At 39.5% G+C, this 17,555-nt stretch overlaps 1 protein-coding gene and 1 long non-coding RNA gene across 21 annotated transcripts in view; one reads left to right on the top strand and one right to left on the bottom strand.

The window, feature by feature from the left end:
• The window catches only part of ARHGAP12 (Rho GTPase activating protein 12), a 437,561-nt gene that overhangs the window by 154,173 nt on the left and 265,833 nt on the right, over positions 1-17,555 (bottom strand). For 9 of the 20 annotated variants that reach the window (XM_079105849.1, XM_079105850.1, XM_079105840.1 and 6 more), the window contains one exon: positions 849-887. The exons of 2 other annotated variants lie outside the window; for them this stretch is intronic. The gene's annotated coding sequence lies outside the window, so the exon portion shown is untranslated. 9 more of the 20 variants (XM_079105851.1, XM_079105856.1, XM_079105841.1 and 6 more) reach the window with 8 other exon arrangements.
• LOC306641053 overlaps positions 1-17,555 on the top strand; it is a 78,196-nt gene that overhangs the window by 33,053 nt on the left and 27,588 nt on the right. The window lies entirely within an intron of this gene.

The raw sequence follows: 17,555 nt of genomic DNA, 5'->3' as shown, positions 1-17,555 counted from the left end.
GAAAAGGAGATTTGCAGTTAGAGAAAAGACAGAAGACCAAGTGAAAACAAAGGAAGAAATGAGTGAAAACTAAGAACCACTAAAAGGGGTAAGGAGGTCTTTGGAGGGCATACACGCTGCCAACACTGATTTTTGGACTTCAAGCCTCTGGATCTTTGAGAGAATCATTTCTGCTGTGTTAAGTGACCCTATTTGCAGTACAAATGGAGCATACCTAATCCCAAAATCCGAAACTTCCTGAGCACCAACACAAAGAAAAAAATGGAAAAAATCCACACCTGTCCTCATGTGATAGATCAGTCAACCTGCTGGTATATTAAAAATGTCATATGAAATTACTGTCAGTCTATGTGTATAAGTGTACCTGAAACATAAATGATTTTCATAGACTTGGGTCTCATCGCCAAGATATTATATAAATGCAAATATTCCAAAATAAAAAAAGTCCAAAATCTGATACATTTCTGATTCCTTTCAAATAAATATTCAACCTTTATTTTTTTACATTAACCCTAAGAAATTAACACACTCAACCCAAAGCTCAAGTATGCCAATGCTAAAGCAAACTGAGATTTACCAAAAAAATGTGTAAACCCCAGGTTCCAGGACAACCCACCAATTTCCCTCAGCACTCAAGTATCAGGTGTATTATTATACACTGTATGTGTAGAAAAGATCATTCTCCTAAGGATAATTTTCTTCTCTGGAATAATCTATAAGCTCAGGTGGTAAATAAATTAATTACTAGCAAATTTCAATAAGTAAAATTCACTTCCCCTATTCAAATTACTTGAGTAGCAAGTATAATACAATAATGTAATTTCAAAAAAAAAAATTAAGAAACTTACCTTAAAAGGAGATATAAAAATCCAGCATTACATTTAAACCTACAAAATAAAAAAGTTTATTAACTCTAACCAAGATCCCTTAAAGGCATAAAAGCATTATTAGCTCAAAGTTTTAAAAAAGCTTCTTTATAATAGATAAAAGGAACAAAGGACAATTTTATATTTCAAATTGTTTAGAACCACCTTCCAAACACGTACAAGTATGATCACTAAGAGTCATTGAGGTCTGCTTTACCACTGACCTTTCCTGCTTTATTTCCATTGTTCCAACTTCATTTCTGTTCCTCATGTTTTATTCTGGCAGATGAGAAAATATTTTTAAACTTCTGGTTTTATGAGGAACAGCTCTGATAAATTGTTAAGATGACAGAACACATTTTAAGACTATGGTATTAAGTGGGCAAAGAGAATAAAAACATGTTAAAAGCTACTGCAAGGGCTGGGGGTGTGGCTCAGTGCTAGAGCACTTGCCTTGAGTGGTCCTAGGTTCAATCCCTAGAACACCAATTAAATCCCCAATAAAATTATTAGGAATCCCAACATCCCCTCCCCAATTACTTATTAGTTATATAGAAACTGGCTTTTACAATGAAGAGTTCTGAACTTAACCAAATGATCTAAATTAGCAATACCAAGAGTGGGACAATCTGATACAGTCGGACAATCTGATGATATACATAGTCGTCCGAAAGTAATACAATAAAACACATACAATGTCACCTATTTTGTGTTCTTGACAAAAGCATTTTCACCTGAGCAATTTTTAGGAAATACACAAATCCAGAAAGTAAGACATAAATTTTTCATTACAACTTTTCAAAATGGTTACTGAAATATAGTCATGCACTGCATAATGCTATTTCAGTCAAAAACAGACTGATATATACAATGATGGTCCCATAAATTTATCCTGGTGGGCTGGGGTTGGTGGCACACGCCTGAAATCCCAGTGACTCAGGAGGCTGAGACACAAGAATCCCAAGTTCGAGGTCGGCTTCAGTAACTTAGAGAAGCCCCACAGTAAGATCCTGTCTCAAAATAAAAAAACAAAAAGGACTGGGGATGCAGTTCAGTGTTAAAGTGCCCCTGGGTTCAAACCCCAATTCAAAAAAAGATCATACTGGTGGTATAAATTCAGTGGTAGAGAGCTTGCCTAGTATGTGAAAGGCCCTAGGTTTGATACCCAGCATCAAAAATAAAATAAAAGATTATAATGAGCTGAGATATTTCTATCATAGCATCCAAACATCATAGCACAAGGCAGGTTTGGTAATGGCAGTATACACAAACTTACCTCGCTGCCAACAGTATAAGAAGTATAGCACTTTTAACTATGTACACTACATAATACTTGGTGAGAACAATGACTATGCTACTTGCCTACGTTTAATATGCTGTACTTTTATTGTAGAGTGTACACCTTTTCTTATTTTTTGAAAAACCTACTGTAAAGCCTGGCTACTGTATCTCTGGTTTGCATGAAGACGCTGCATGAACTGACTGACCAGCTACGTTTTTGTAAGTACAATATGTGATGGTCCAAACAATGAGGAAATTATCCAGTGAAGAATCTCTTACAATGTATCCTGCTCTTAAGAGACACATGACTGTACTTATCTTTGGATACTTGTGTTTTTTCTTTTCCATTTTTCTGGAAAGTAATAAAATAACTTATGAAATATCTGAAGAAATAGAGATAAGTAAGGGAATATGAAGGAAATGCAGGTTACTGTAGTTCAGATATATCAACTGGTCCATTATCCTTAAGAATGAAGAAAAGGAAAGTACACAAAGAAGAATGTAAGCTATATGATTTCATGCTGGTGTGAGAGGGACTTTGGGGCTGGTAAACAACAACAAGTTAAAGGCCAGTCTATGTTTAAGCTTTTTCACTGTCAGGCTTTATATCTTTAATAATTAACACAAAGGGAAGTTTAAAGGAGGAGTTAGGGAGAACAATAAGGAAGTCAGTTCCACTATGTTCAACATGAGACATTGAATCCCAGTGTTAGTTAAAGCAAAGAGAAGTGGAAGGGTAAGGGAGACATCTATAGATGTTAAAAGACATCTATAGCCTAGCCAGGCCTGGTGGCTCACACCTGCAATCCCATGGGCTTGGGAGGCTGAGACAGGAGGATCACCAGTTCAAAGTCAGCCTCAGCAAGTTAGCAAGGCCCTAAGCAACTTAGTGAGACCCTGTCTCAAAATAAAAAGAGCTGGGGGTGTGGCTCACTGGTTAAATACCCTTGGGTTCTTCAATTCCCAGAACCAAAAACAATTAAAAAAGAAGATACCTGTATAGAAAGGTAGTTAGATACCAAGGCAGATCAAATGAGCCAGACTAGACACAGTGGGATAGAAAAACAAGGAGTGGGTATTGAAGCTGAAAAACCCATAAAGGAAAACACTAAAATTATTAACGTCTAAGCCTAGGGAGGGAGCTCAGAGGCAGAGTGGCTGACTAGCAGGCTGGTATGGGGCTCCAGGTTCAATCCCCAGAGGGAAAAGAGAGGAAAAAAAAGAAAATTATAAATGTCTAGAAAGCCACATACCAGAAATTAGGTATTAAAATCTTAAGTCTAGAAAACATTGGATAAAATGAAAAAAGCCTTATTATAAATGATGGATTAAAAGAAAAGTCATTATGGGATAGCTCTATAAAATTAGATCTAAGTGAAAATCATCTGCAAATGTGTGAATATTCTATTTTTATTTTTTAAAAGCAGCTCTATTAAAACAAGGCTTAGACTGAGTTGATTATTTCTTCATCTATTTCTGCAACATGTGAATTCTCTTTAAATGAAGTTGAAGATTGTTTATCCTAGTATCTCATTCTCTCAAGTACTTTGGTAGGATCTTCCTCATTCGAGTGTAAGACTGTTTGATCAGGACACTCCTCTAATTGAAATCTATGCTGTAATTATCACCATATTCCTTCAACCATATTCACCCCACACACTTTCAACTACTAAGCAGGCAATCACCAGTATACATAAAGTTTTTGTGTATCTATAGCACAGTACGCCCCACTGCTTTTCTTAGAGGTTTCAAAAATACCCACACAGGTTTTTCATGCCTCTCTCAAGTCCTCTTCCTCCCTTATTTCAACCATTTCTTCTCTGTGTTTCAACAAGAACAGAAAGAGACACACATATACCTTCTTGCATCTCTTACTTCTCTGCTCCCAAGTCAGACTCACGACTTTCTGTCATGCTATTTCACAAACTAATAGCCTTTTCTTTCCATCTGCCCATTTTTTAATCACCCTTTCCATGTAAACTCCTAAGGAGGCTGCCATAAATTATACAGCTCAGAAAATGCTATCTTCCTCCCCCAAGACATCTGTTCTAGCCAAGTACTCCAAGTATTTCCAGTAAAAAAGCAAACAAGAAAACAAAATCTTAACATATAGACAAGTACCCATAACTAACAAGTTTATCATTTAACACCAATACAGGTATCTTCAACCTATGCAGCAATTTTAATACTGTAAACAATAAAATATTAGTATATCTCAAATATGTAGATATTAAACTTAAAAATACCAGAGCTAGTCGGGCAAGGTGGCGCACGTGTAAAATCCCAGTGGCCTGGGAGGCTAAGGCAGGAGATTTCACAGGTTCAAAGGCACCTCAGCAACATATTGAGGCCCTAGGCAACTTAGTGCGACACTCAAAATAAAAAAGGGACAGGGGTGTGGCCCACTGGTTAAGTGCCCCTAGTACCAAAAAAAAAAAAACCAAAATAAAACAAAAAAAAAACTTAAGCACCGATCATTAAGTCCTCCAAAATTAAAGTTCTTATTCAAAATTAATAATTTGGTACTGGGGATGTAGCTCAATAGCAGAATACTTGCCTAGCATACACAGTGATGTCTGGGTTCAATCCTCAGCACTCCGAAAACAAAAACAAAAAAGTAAAATTAATTAATCCCTGAACAGGCACCTTCTAAAGAAATCAATTAGCCAGGTAGAATGACAAATGCCTATAATCCCAGCAATTTAGGAGGGTAAGGCAGGAGGATTGCAAATTCCAGGCCATCCTGGGCAATTTACTGAGAACCTGTCTCAAAATAAAAATTAAAAAGGACTGAGGATGTAGCTCAAAGACTAGCAGGTGAGAGGACTAGGGTTCCATCCCCAGGGCCAAATAAATAAATAAATACATAAATAAAAGGAAAAAAACTCAAACCCAAACAAGTGTAACAAAAAAGTAACAATTATAGTATAAATTCCAGAAGAAGAAATTATTTCACCGAATAATTTTCTCCTCTTTTGTTTTTTTCTAAGCGTGAAATGAGTAGATTTATTTGAGTGTGAAGAATAGGAACAGAACTCTCACAAGGGCAAGAGGGGACCATGACAGAAGTTGCCCACCACCAAATAATATTCTAAGTTGTACACTTAACGAGAAATCAAGTACTGAAGCTGAGCACACTGGCACATGCCTGTAATCCCAGCAATTTGGGAGTTCAAGACCAGCCTCAGCAACGTAGTCAGACCCTAAGCAACTTAATGATACCCTTTCTCAAAATAAAAAATGAAGGGGCTGGGCACGGTGGCACACACCTGTAATCCCAGCAGCTGGAATGGCTGAGACAGGAAGATCACAAGTTCAAAGACAAGTTCAGGTTTAGTGAGACCCTAAACTCACTGAGACCTTGTCTCTAAATAAAATACAAAAGAAGGGCTGCAGATGTGACTCAGTGGTAAAGCACCCTCATCGGGTTCAATCCCCAGTACCAAAACAAGACAGAAGTCAAGGTATTTGGCAATGAAACTGACCAAAGAACATTATGTGCATGTATGGGTATGCTACAATAAATCCCACTATAGTGTTATTGTAATATACAGATTTTTAAAATAATGAAGTCATAGGCCACTATTTCATACTTAAAAAGTTGTTTTCTTAATGCATAATAACTGCTAAGAATAAAGATACACAAATTTTTAAAAAATTCTCATCTAATTTAAATGAGTTATCTAAGGAAGAAAAACAGAAAGAAAAATGAAAATATTATAATCCGGTACGAACATAAAGAAAGAACAAAAATAGAATATAGAAAAAGTTGGATAGCTAGAAGGAAGTAAAGAATGCAGTCAAGTGGAAATCGGTAAAGGAAATTTAAAGCCAAGATTTAAGTGTAAAACAAAAATGAGGAAACAGTAAAGGAAGCATTTAGAGCAGGCTTTAATAAAAATGAATTCTGCATACAGTATTTTAGAAAAAATTATGTCATTAAGCATTACAAACAGGGTGGTCTCAATGATTTCTTGGACTGTTTTAAGAACAAGGACAACATTTCAATTCAAAATGGAAAGAAATAGGACCTAGGGTTTCACAAAGAGTTTTTACAAATACCAAGTTCACAATCCATAAAAGCAAAATTAAGATGAAATTTATTAAAAATTTCTTAAAATTACTATGTCAAAGAAATACTGCATCCCTTGTTTCTTGCAGCACTATTTACAATACAGCTGTGAAATGCAATCAACCTACGAGTTCATCCACTGATGAGCGAATAAAAGAAAACGTCATGTGCACACTGGAAGACTATTCAACCATAAACAAGGATGCAATCCTGTTACTGGTGACAGCATGAAGGACATTATTTTAAATGAAAGAGGTCAAGCACAGAAAAACAAATACCCCATAATCTCAATCATGTGAAATCTAAAAACACTGATCTTGTAGAAGTTCAGAGTAGAAGACAGCTTACTAGATACTGGGTAGGATACAGGACAGGAAGAGATGGGGAAAGATTGGTCAATGGATATTCAATTAGAGTTAGATGGGAGAAGTGAGTTCTGGTCTTCTCTTGCACAATAGGGAGACTACAGAAAATAGTAATGTGTATATTTCAAAAGAAGCCACAAGAAAGGATTTCAAATATTTCACCCCAAAGAAATGATAGATATTTGAGTAGATAAATATGCTTACCCTGATTTGAACATTATGCAATATATACATGTATCAAAACCAAATGGTACCCCATAATTATGTGTGATTGTTAGATACCAATATAAAAATAATAATACTTAAATAATTAGATAAATAAGCTATAATGGGAGTTATAAGAAAATGGTGTTTTGAGCCAGGCACTGTGGCACACACCTGTAATCCCAGAGACTCAGGAAGCTGGAGCAGGAGAATGTCAAGTTTGAAGACCTCTCGGCAACTTAGCAAGACCCTGATCTCAAAATAAAAAGGGCTGGGGATGTAGCTCAGTAGGAAAGTGGACATGGCTTCAATTCCCAGTTGGGAACGGTGAGCTTTAAGGACCTGAAAGGAAATGAGTAAAAATTTTATGTCCACAAAAAACCCTGCAGGTCAATAGCAGCTCAATTCATAATCACCAAAAATGGAAAGCAACTAAGAAATCCTTCAACAGGATCAAGAGAAAACTGTGAGATATTCATACAATGAGATATTATTCAGTTACAAAAGGAAATGAACTAACAAACCACCAAAAAACACAAACAGAGCCAGGTGTGGTGGCTCCCAGCAGCTCAGGAGGCTAAGGCAGAAGAGCTTGAATTCAAAGCCAGCCTCAGCAATTTAGTGAAGACTTAAGCAACTTAGTGAGAACCACACAAATGGATCAACTCTCCCACTCTCTCCACATATATATACACACATACATATATATGTATATACATATATATAAAAGAGCATGCAAGAGAACTAGTAAAAGCAAGTCAGTCTGAAAATGTCACACACTAAGTGCTTTCAATTTATAGCATTCCAGACACAGTGACTGCAAGGAGTGGGAAGAGAGAATGAAGGATTGCATTGGTGAAAATATTTCAGATCAATAAACCTATTTTATATATGCTGTAATGACAGATTCATAACATTACGTCCTTATCAAAGTCATTGCTCTTTTCTTTTTCCCTCTACAATACAAAGTATGAACTTTAACATATCCAAATATTAAATCATTTTGGAAGGAGGAGCACAGAATGGAAGACAGATGTTACAAGAATTTAACTGTGTTACAAAAATAAGAAATAACCTCATTCAAAGGAGTGGCCTAGAAGAGTGACCAAGGTTTTCCTTGCAAATTAGTAGAGTCTATAAGAAAAGAGAAAAAGGAACTGCATAAAAGTTATGCTTCTTTCCCTGAGGGTATAAGTTAAAAATGCTGAACCTGGGGCTGGAGATGTGGCTCAGTGGTAGAGTGCTTCCCTAGCATGCATGAGGCCCTGAATTCAATCCCCAGCACTCCACAACCCCTCCCCCACAAAACATGCTGAACCTGGGCACCACTGCAAATGCCTATAAGCGATTCAAGAAGCTGAGGCAGGAGGATCACGACTTTGAAGTCAGACTCAGCAAGTGAAAGAGCTCCTGTCTCAAACAATTTTTTAAAAGGACTGGGACATAACCCAGTGGTACAGCTGTTGTACATGTATAGTTCTGTACTGTTATACATGAATTCAACAATCCAATGGACCATGGCAAGAACCAGGTTGCTCAATGAATGGGAATTTACAAATCAATAAGGGGAGGAGGCTAGAAAAATTCATGTGATAATTCAGAACTGACACAGAAACTGAAATTTAAAAATATCAAACAGAACACCAGCATGGAATAGAAGGATAACGATGCTCAAGAACTACACAGTAAAAACTGTTAAACAGTGACATTTTAAAGATCTGTAAGAGAAAAGATTTATTATGATCATGGATCAAAAGACCCAATGGTGCTGTCAATTCTCTCACAATTCATTCATAAATTCACTACAATTCAACATCCCAGAAGATATTTTTTTAATTGACAAAGTGATCTAAAAATTTACAAAGAAAAGCAAAGAACCTAGGAAAACCAAAACAACTTTTAAAAACAGTAACAAAGTTAGAAAGCTACCTGATATCAAGAATTATTATAAGGCTACAGTAATCAAGATAGTGTGAAATTGGCATAAAACATGCACATGAATAAAACAGAATAGAGAATCCAGAAATAGGCCAGTGCATGTGCTCAATTAATCTTCAACATAGGGAAAAAGTCGTTCAATTGGGCAAGATCACCTTTTCAACAAACCACAATTAGATAAGTGAAAAGTCGTATTTGGGAAAAGAGAAAAACTCATTAGTTCATACCATATACGACTTATATTCTTCTCCTTTTTTTTTTAAAACGGGGGATTAAGTACGGGTGGGGGGGTTATCATTGAGCTTCATTCCCAACCCTTTACTTATTTTGAGACAGGGTCTTACTAAATTGCTTAGAGACTCCCTAAGTTGCTGAGGCTGACTTTGAACTTGTGATCCTCCAGCTTCAACCTCCTTAGTCCCTAGTATTACACACAAGCACCTCATCTGACTAAAATTGTGACTTTTACAAGCAAACACACACAAAATATTAGCAGCTATGGGGAAAGATTTTCTTAAAAGAATTCAAAAAGCATGAAAATATAAACTTCGATTTCATCAACATGAAAAACTGGCTCTTCAAAAGCTACCACTAAGCCAGGGATTGTGACACACACAGCTGTAATCACAGCAAATAGGAAGGATGGAATAAAGAAGACCATAACTGGGTAACTCAGCAAAACTGTCTCAAAATAAAGTTAAAAGGGCTGAAGATGTAATTCAGAGGCTGGGCACTATGTAGCACATGGGAGGACCTGGATTCAATCCCCACCAATACCATCACCAGAAAAAAAAAAAAGAAAGAAAAGAAAAGCATTCAGGGAAATTGCTAGGGTTGGACAATAGATTCATTTTATTAATGGTGATGGTAAGGGTTTCTGTACTAGCCAGTTTTCCATTACTATAACAAAATAACTTTTCTAAGAGTAGCTCATTTAACTCACAGTTCTGAAGGTTCAAGGTCATGGTGTCAGCATGGCTAGGCTTTGATGAGGACCTCAGAGCAGATGGCAGCACAACTACAGGAGCAGGTGTGAGAGGGAAAGAGCTCACACAATACAGGAAGCCAAAGAAGCACCCAGGAAGGGCCAGGCTCTCTCTCTCTTTCTTTCTTTCTTTTTTTTTATAATAATACACCTCTCTCAAGAACCAGGATCCATAAGAATTACATCAATTTCTTCTGAAGGCATCACCCTCGATATCCTAATGACTTCCCTCTAGCATCTATTTCTTAAACATTCCATGTCACCTTTCAACACCACCACACTAAGGACCAAGCTCCCAACACATTAACTCTCAAGAACACACTCAAATCGTATATATATCACAGAAGTTTCACAAGTATATAAATGGCCAAATTCATCAAACTGTACACTTAACTATGTTCAGTTTATCATACAGCAATTAAACCTCAACAGAACTGTTCAACAAAACTCTCATAATGGTGACACATGCCTGTAATTCCTGGGACTCAGAAAACTGTGTCAAGAGGATCACAAGTTCAAGGCCAGACTGGGTAACTTAAAGAGATCCTGTCTCAATGGTAGCCCCAGGGTTCAATCCCCAATACTGGTGTGTGGGTGTGTGGGTGTGTGGGTGTGTGGGTGTGTGTGTGGGGGGGAGTAATGCAAATTAAAACAATCAAATATCAACACTCACCAAAATGGCTTTTAAAAATACTAGATAGGAAAAAACTGTAAGAATAACAGCAAATGGAATTCACATTCATTGCTGTTAGAAATGCAAAATGGTACATTCATTCTGGAAAACAATTTGGCAGTTTCCAATAAAGTGAAACATACCACATGATCCAGCATACCACTTCAAGGTATTTACCCAAGAGACAGAAATTTAAGTCCACAAAAAGATCTTACATCAATACTCATAATAGCCACAAAATGAAAACAACTCAAAGGCCTATCAACCAGTGAATGCCTAAATAAACGGGTACATCCCTTCATAAAAATAGCAACAATATAAACCTCAAAGGATTCTTGTGAGAATACAGAGAAAATGTGAAAAGAGTACATAGTAAGTTATAAAGCATGATAGAGAGTATCACTTTAATCACTGCTTATTCAAGGAAGCAAAACTTGTACTAGTAAAAAACAAATCATATTGTATGTAGCCTTCTGTGTCAGGTCTGTTTCATTTGGAATATGGATCTATCTTGTCATTTGTATCGGTTCATTCCCTCTTTTTGTTTGGTGTTAGTATATTTTAGGGTATGAAAATCATACCTCAAAACTAGAATTTTTTAATTTAATAATATATAGCAAAATACAAATAATTTTAAAACAACTTCCACATCACCAACTAACCTCATATTCTAAACTGTGTGAGATAAGAAAAAGAACACAGAACTCAGGTTCAGAGATCTGAAATTTAAATCTACCCTTTGCCATTTATCAGTTCTCAGACCCTCAACACTTTATTTATTGGTAAAACAAAGGAAACAATATAAACCTCACAAGATCCTTCTGAGAATGAAAAGAACTCTAAACTATGAAGCATGACAGTGTATTCATATTAAACACTGCACACTCAAGGAAACAAAAGTTGTGAGAGTTCAAAATATTCACAAATAATGCTGACCACTTATGAATTATGAACATCCCCTCTCCTATCTTGTTAGCTGTGTGACCTAACAAGTCATTTAACCTCTCCGAATCTGTTTTTTAACTGCAAAAATGAAGCTTATTAGTACCACATGCCACATAGAGAATTAAAATAGTAAATATGTGTAAAACACTTAATATAGTACTTTATAAGTTTTCAGTATTAGTGTGATAAATTGGTCACATTTAATGACCTGATACTAATATGTAATGATATCCATAGTTTATTTACACATCCTTAGTTTTCCCTTTCTTTTTACTTTTCCAAGATCTCATCCAGGATACATTTGTAGTCATTTCCTGGAGAAATTTTATTAAATTTGAGAGTATTAGGTCCCAGTCTTAGATATTCTAATGACAGTAGGTACGAGGTGAGGCCCTGAAATTTAAGTATCTAACAGGTTCCCAAGGGTTGCTAATGGGGCCAATCTGAAAATACACCTAGAATAGCACTGGTCTAGATTTTACACTCCAAAACTGTTAGTACAGCTGCTACTAGCCAAAGTGGCCACTGAACACTTGAAATCTGACTAGTGTAAACTAAGTTGTGCTATAAGTGTAAAATACAATTCATCCAAAAAACATGTAATTTCCATACTAGTTACTTTGGATATTTAAGTTAAATTAACTTACTAATTGATTTTACTTGGGTTCCCCCCCACTGGTTTAGTTTTCATGAGTATTAGAAATTTTAAAATTAACATGGTGGCTGGCATTATGTTTCTATGGGACACAGTATATGTGTGGTCTGGGCAGAAGAACAACATCCATATGACTTCCAGATTTATTAGAAGTTAAGGAGATTCCCATGTAAGTTAAAGCTTCAGAAAACCTATTATCAACAGGGGATAAAAGCTTCAAGACGTCAGCATTTGGCAGTTCTGTTCAAATATAAATTAAATCAACTACCAAATGAAACTTCGGGATATTAAGTCAAAGTCATATGAAAATGACTGAATCACAGTGAAGCCATCCCTGAATGAGGTTCTGACATAATTGCATCAGTTAACTAAAAATAAAGACACAGAATGATGGCTGGGTGAGCCTGTAATCCCAGCAGCTCAGGAGGCTGAAATGGGAGGATCACAAGTTCAAAGTCAGCCTCAGAAACTTAGCAAGACCCTGTCTCAAAAATAAGAACTGGGAATGTGGTTCAGTGGTTACGATCCCCTTGGTTCAACCCGTGGTACCAAAACAAAAGGCAAGACACAGGATGGTGGGTGGCCCAATTGGTCCTCAAAGATGATAGAAAGGTTGATACCTTTTCACAGCTGATTCATTCCACAGAACAGTGAATATGCACAATTATAACTAAAATTGTTAGAGTATACGTTAAAATTTTAATTTTGTCTTCAACTATTATAAAATGGTAATGACATTTTACCAGATAAGTGCTATTATTTAAGGACAACAGATCACCACTATTCCCTTTTAGTCAACTTGTAATCATGAACCTTATTATTCTCGGAAATGTCACTTGCATGACTTAAAAGTACTTAAATCTATAAAGCTCACTTTAAAAAAAAAAAAAAAAAGCACCGAGCAGACACTTTCAAATTAATGAAAGAGAAGCCAAATGATTAACAAATGCTATTTTTCTATAACACTTACATATATCCATTTTTACCTCACAACTACTGGTGCAGCAAAGTAAAATACTAAAAAAGCATACAGTATTGATTATATAAGCACAGCTAAACTACACAGGTGGCATTACATTAAGAATCAATGAGCACTCTACAGCTTCTATTGCTAGAACAAAAGTCTATCAATAGACGCTGGGGCATATAAATACAAACATACACATATAACCTGTTATATTACACTTTATTTGCTTGTTTTTCCCCAACAGAGAAACTCCTCCAGAGCAATGGAACATAGGGCTGGCTTGGGTACTCTTCAGGTGGCAAGGATCAGGGTTGTGTCTTCACTACCTACCGTAGGCACTGCTTTGGGCTCCCAAATCCTTGCTCCAAAACGTTTCCAAGGGAATTTTAAAAAACAGAAAAATATTGCACCAGCAGCCAGACTGCGTGCTCACACCAGAGGGATGACGATCTCTGTAATACACCCTCATAGGGAACGGGTAAGGGAAAGTGGATATGGACACATAATACATCTCTAGGTCACCATTTCTCCACTTAGTAGGAAAGAGGCAGTGCTAGGGACTAGACACTTTAAAACAAGTTTTTATTGCAACATTCCGAGTCTTCTAAGGTCTCACCTGTACAACTTGGATGGCAAATTTAAACCAGAACCTGAGTAACTTAGTTCACTGTTCCTTTGCTCTACTTACCTGCCTTTTAAGAATGTGTGCCTAGTCAATAAATGTACTTCCGCGTGTCATCATTAACCATAAAGTAAGACACAACCAACCGTGTATCCATGTTTAAAGCCTTTTACCCATAATAAACCTCACTTGAAATGACATTACAACTTTCGATAAAGGTGGACTTTAAACACTCTGCTTTCACTTTTGCAAACGCATTTTAAACTGCTGCTGCAAGCAATGGGAAAACATTACACACTTCTAAAACCGAAGGCCGTGCCTTTTTCTCTAATGACGACCCTGTGGTCATTGCTTGTCACAGGGTCTGCAGGAAGTTAACACAATACGTAAAGACAGCCATTCTAGGAAGATCAGCAACTACCGTGGGATGGGAAGAGGGCAGCAGCCTGTTGTTGTTTTTGTTTTAATTCAGGGACTCTGAGGAGATTGCTCCTAACAGAGCTGGAGGGTAGCAAATGCCTATCCAACAGGGGCGGGGCACCTCTTAAGACCGCAGAGAAGAAAGTGTCCTGTTTAAGGTCAAAGCTCCTCCGGAGGCCCCAGGTGGGCTCCCCAGGTGGACAGAGAATTGCCCACCCTACAACATTAGGAAGCGGGCAAACACAGCGGTGGGAGGCCCTCGAAGGAAGGCAGCTCCAGGCTGGCCATTTACACACACACACACACACACACACACACACACACACACGGAGACACCCTCCCGATCGGGGGCGGGGCGGCGGGCGCTGCCCGCACACAGGAAGTCAGAAAACCTAGGGAGCAAAGGAGCCTCAATTTAGGGCCATTTAAACCCTCCCGACTCCGTCGGCCAATCGGGGGGCAAACGCCTCGCCTCCCCTCCCCGGGCGCCCACCCCCTGCCCCGACCACTCTGGCCGCACCCGGCCTCACCTCGCGCCTTCCGCGCCGCCGAGCCTCCTGCACACGCCTCCCCCAGTCCCGCCGCCCGCCGCGGGCACTGCCCGAGCCCAGGAGCGCCTTTGTGCAGCGTCTCACCGACCTGCCGTCCGTCCCGGGCACCCGCACCCGGGCTTCCTTACCGAGGGCCCGGCGGCCTTGCGGCGGGAGGCCCCCTCCTCAGCCAGCACGGTGGGCGCAGAACACCTAGGCGAGACTGCAGAGCGTTCACACCGCCGCCTCTGCCGGCGCGTCCCTGCAGCCTGGTCGCTCGGGGAGGGTAAGTTCCAGGGCACGTCGAAGCGCGCCGACGCGGGGGCGGGGCGGGCGTGTCACGTGAGGGTGGGGGGGGGCGAGGCAAAATCACGTGACGGCCCGCGCGGTCGGGCGCGAGACTCTGGAACAGGCCCCGGCGGGCGCCGGGTGGTGGCCCCTGGGGATCCAAGGGGAGGAGGGGCGGAGTGGCGGGAGGCGGGCGGGGAAGGCTGCGGGCGGAGGGAGGTACTGGAGCGCGCGAGAAAGCTGGCGGCCAAGTGGGCGTAATCACTTTGTAAACATGAAGTGGGAAGTGTTGAGAAAACGCTCGCGCGGGGGAAAGGCTGGAAGGGCGACGGGAAGTAGTAGGGTGGCAAGAATGGAGCCCAGGCAAAGAGCGGAGCCTGGGCCCTGCCCACGCCCTTCATGGGCCCCTGGCACCTACTGCCAGGCTTAGGTCAGTCGTTCAAGGGCCAGGAAATCCCACTGGGTGATTCAAAAAATGGCTTCATGCTGCCTTAGGGGGACGAAATGGAACGCTGGGGAATTAGAGTCTACTACAGGTCTGTGCGGAGCTATGTTTAGCCTAGACCACCTGAGCACAGTGCTGGAACAGCTGTGTTCACTCAGGGCTGAGGAGACCCCCTGGGGACCCAAGAACCGCCTCTCCAAGCTCAGCTCCAGAGCAGTATGGCTGCTAATTAAGCGGTCCGTGGCCTCAGCTATGTGCAATCCCTTTCGCGTCCAGTGCCATTGTCCAAAGTCATTCCAGTTTGCAACATTTGCAGCAAGGCGGCATAGAACCCGGAAATCATCGGCACTGAACGTTTTTGATGATGAACCTGTTGTAGAAGGAGCTCTGCTGGAATGGGAATGAGAAGAGCAAGCTGACAGCTTCCATTAATTGCTGCTTCCCGCTGTGGACCTCAGTTATCAAATGAGAATATTGACTTAAAGTCTCCTTTGTCTGGCTGTAGAATTTAATAACTGGGAAGAGTAATTGGGAATTATTAAGGGTTTGGAAACAATTCATTCTTTATCCTCTTGTTTATTGTGGCACCAGGATGAACTTTTTAACAACACGGACCAAAAAGGAAAAAAAAGAAAAAAAACCGTACTGTTCAAGAGCCACTCACTGGAGTTACCTTTTTGCTGTTGCTTCATTTTATACCTAAAAAGACTACAATGTCTGGCTTCCTCTGTCTGGCTTCCTCAACACAAGTTGAACTCCCCATTGTCTTGTTATTTTGCCCTGTTCCCTGCTCCAGTACTGGGGATTGAAGCCAGGGTCACTGTATCACAAGCTACATCCTCAGCCCTCTTGTTTTGCTAAGTTGCCCAGGCTGGCCTCAAACTTTTGTTCCTCCTGACTCAGCCTCTGGAATAGCCGGGATGATAGGCTTATGCATTTGCACCAGGCCCAAATTGTCCTTTAAAGGATGCAAAATATCCACTGAGATGAGACTGGGGATGTAACTCAGTGGTAGAGTGCTTGCCTAGCTCATGCCAGACCCTGGGTTCAATCCCTAGTATTTCGGGGGGGGGGGGGGGGGATCCACTGGGATATTGACAAGACTTTGACAGCCATAGCCAACAGCCTTGTAAATTAAATCTAGCGGGTGCTAACATTTCAAGATACTCTCCTCTTAGATGCTTAAATTGAGAATTTTTAAATATAACCTTGAGACTGTACTATAGTAAGTGCACTTTGCTATTCCCTTGGACTTACCATCTCTTCTTAGTTTCTAACATGTTCCCGTTTCCATGCCCTTGTTCAGCATAATAGAGTATTGCTGCTGTCTGTTTCTGAATTATTTTCCATGGAATCTTCTTGTGATCTCTTTTAGGTTATACTAAACAAGGACAGACTGCAAAAGGGAAACTGTGCCCTGATAGGAATGTGCTGATAACCTTGTCTTGACTACTCCCCAAACCTGAATTGGGTGCCCTTAGTTTCAGCAAGAGATAGTACCAGTTTGCATACACTTGCAAATCTGCTTGTAACTCCATTTCCTATTTCACAACCTAGTCTCAGATGATACCACAATGCCCACACTATGCTGATCACTACCAATAGCAGATGGAGTCAGATAAAAAGAGCTCTCACCAGTGTGTTGTTTAAAAGGACCTGATGGAGACTTATGAAATCATATGCAACAGTGCTTCTAGTTTTTAAATAACACTTGTAGCATATGTCTGGCACTAGTGCTCAGGATCTCAACGGATCATTTTCAGGATTTTGACATTTAACTGGATTCTCAGGAAGAGCAGAAAGTTCCAAAATGTAGAACTTAAATGTAAGTTCCACACACAGGCAGGAATGTGAGTCTGATTTGTTTGTGAATATATCCCAAATGCCTAAGAGCTCTTGGCACAGTGTAGATGCACAAGAAATTCTGTTGAATGTATTTTTGAGTGAAATCGAACTTTGTAAGTTGTCGAACAAACTTGTCCCACTTTCTACCCAATTCTTTAATAGGTAACCTACTTTTTATTGTATATTTCTAAATGGAAAAGTATTAATTGATATCTGGCATCACTACTTTGGCTAGGCTTTAGGGAAACAGGAATTTGGATGTAGCTATCAAAATAATAAATGCATATCTACTCAGTCTCCAATTTCCTTTCTAGGGATTTATCCCAAAGAGACATTTCCACACACAAGGGATAATAAGGTAGTTCTTACAGTGCTATGGTTTGGATAAGTAACCCCCAAAGATCCTTGTTAAAGATTTGGTTCCCAGGAGGTGGGAAGAACCTTTGAGAGGTGA

The sequence above is a fragment of the Sciurus vulgaris genome (genome assembly GCF_902686455.1).
Source record: "Sciurus vulgaris genome assembly, chromosome: 12".
Taxonomy (NCBI): Eukaryota; Metazoa; Chordata; class Mammalia; order Rodentia; family Sciuridae; genus Sciurus; species Sciurus vulgaris.
Note: the sequence above shows the minus strand (reverse complement) of the source record. Positions and strands in the feature narration are given on the sequence as shown.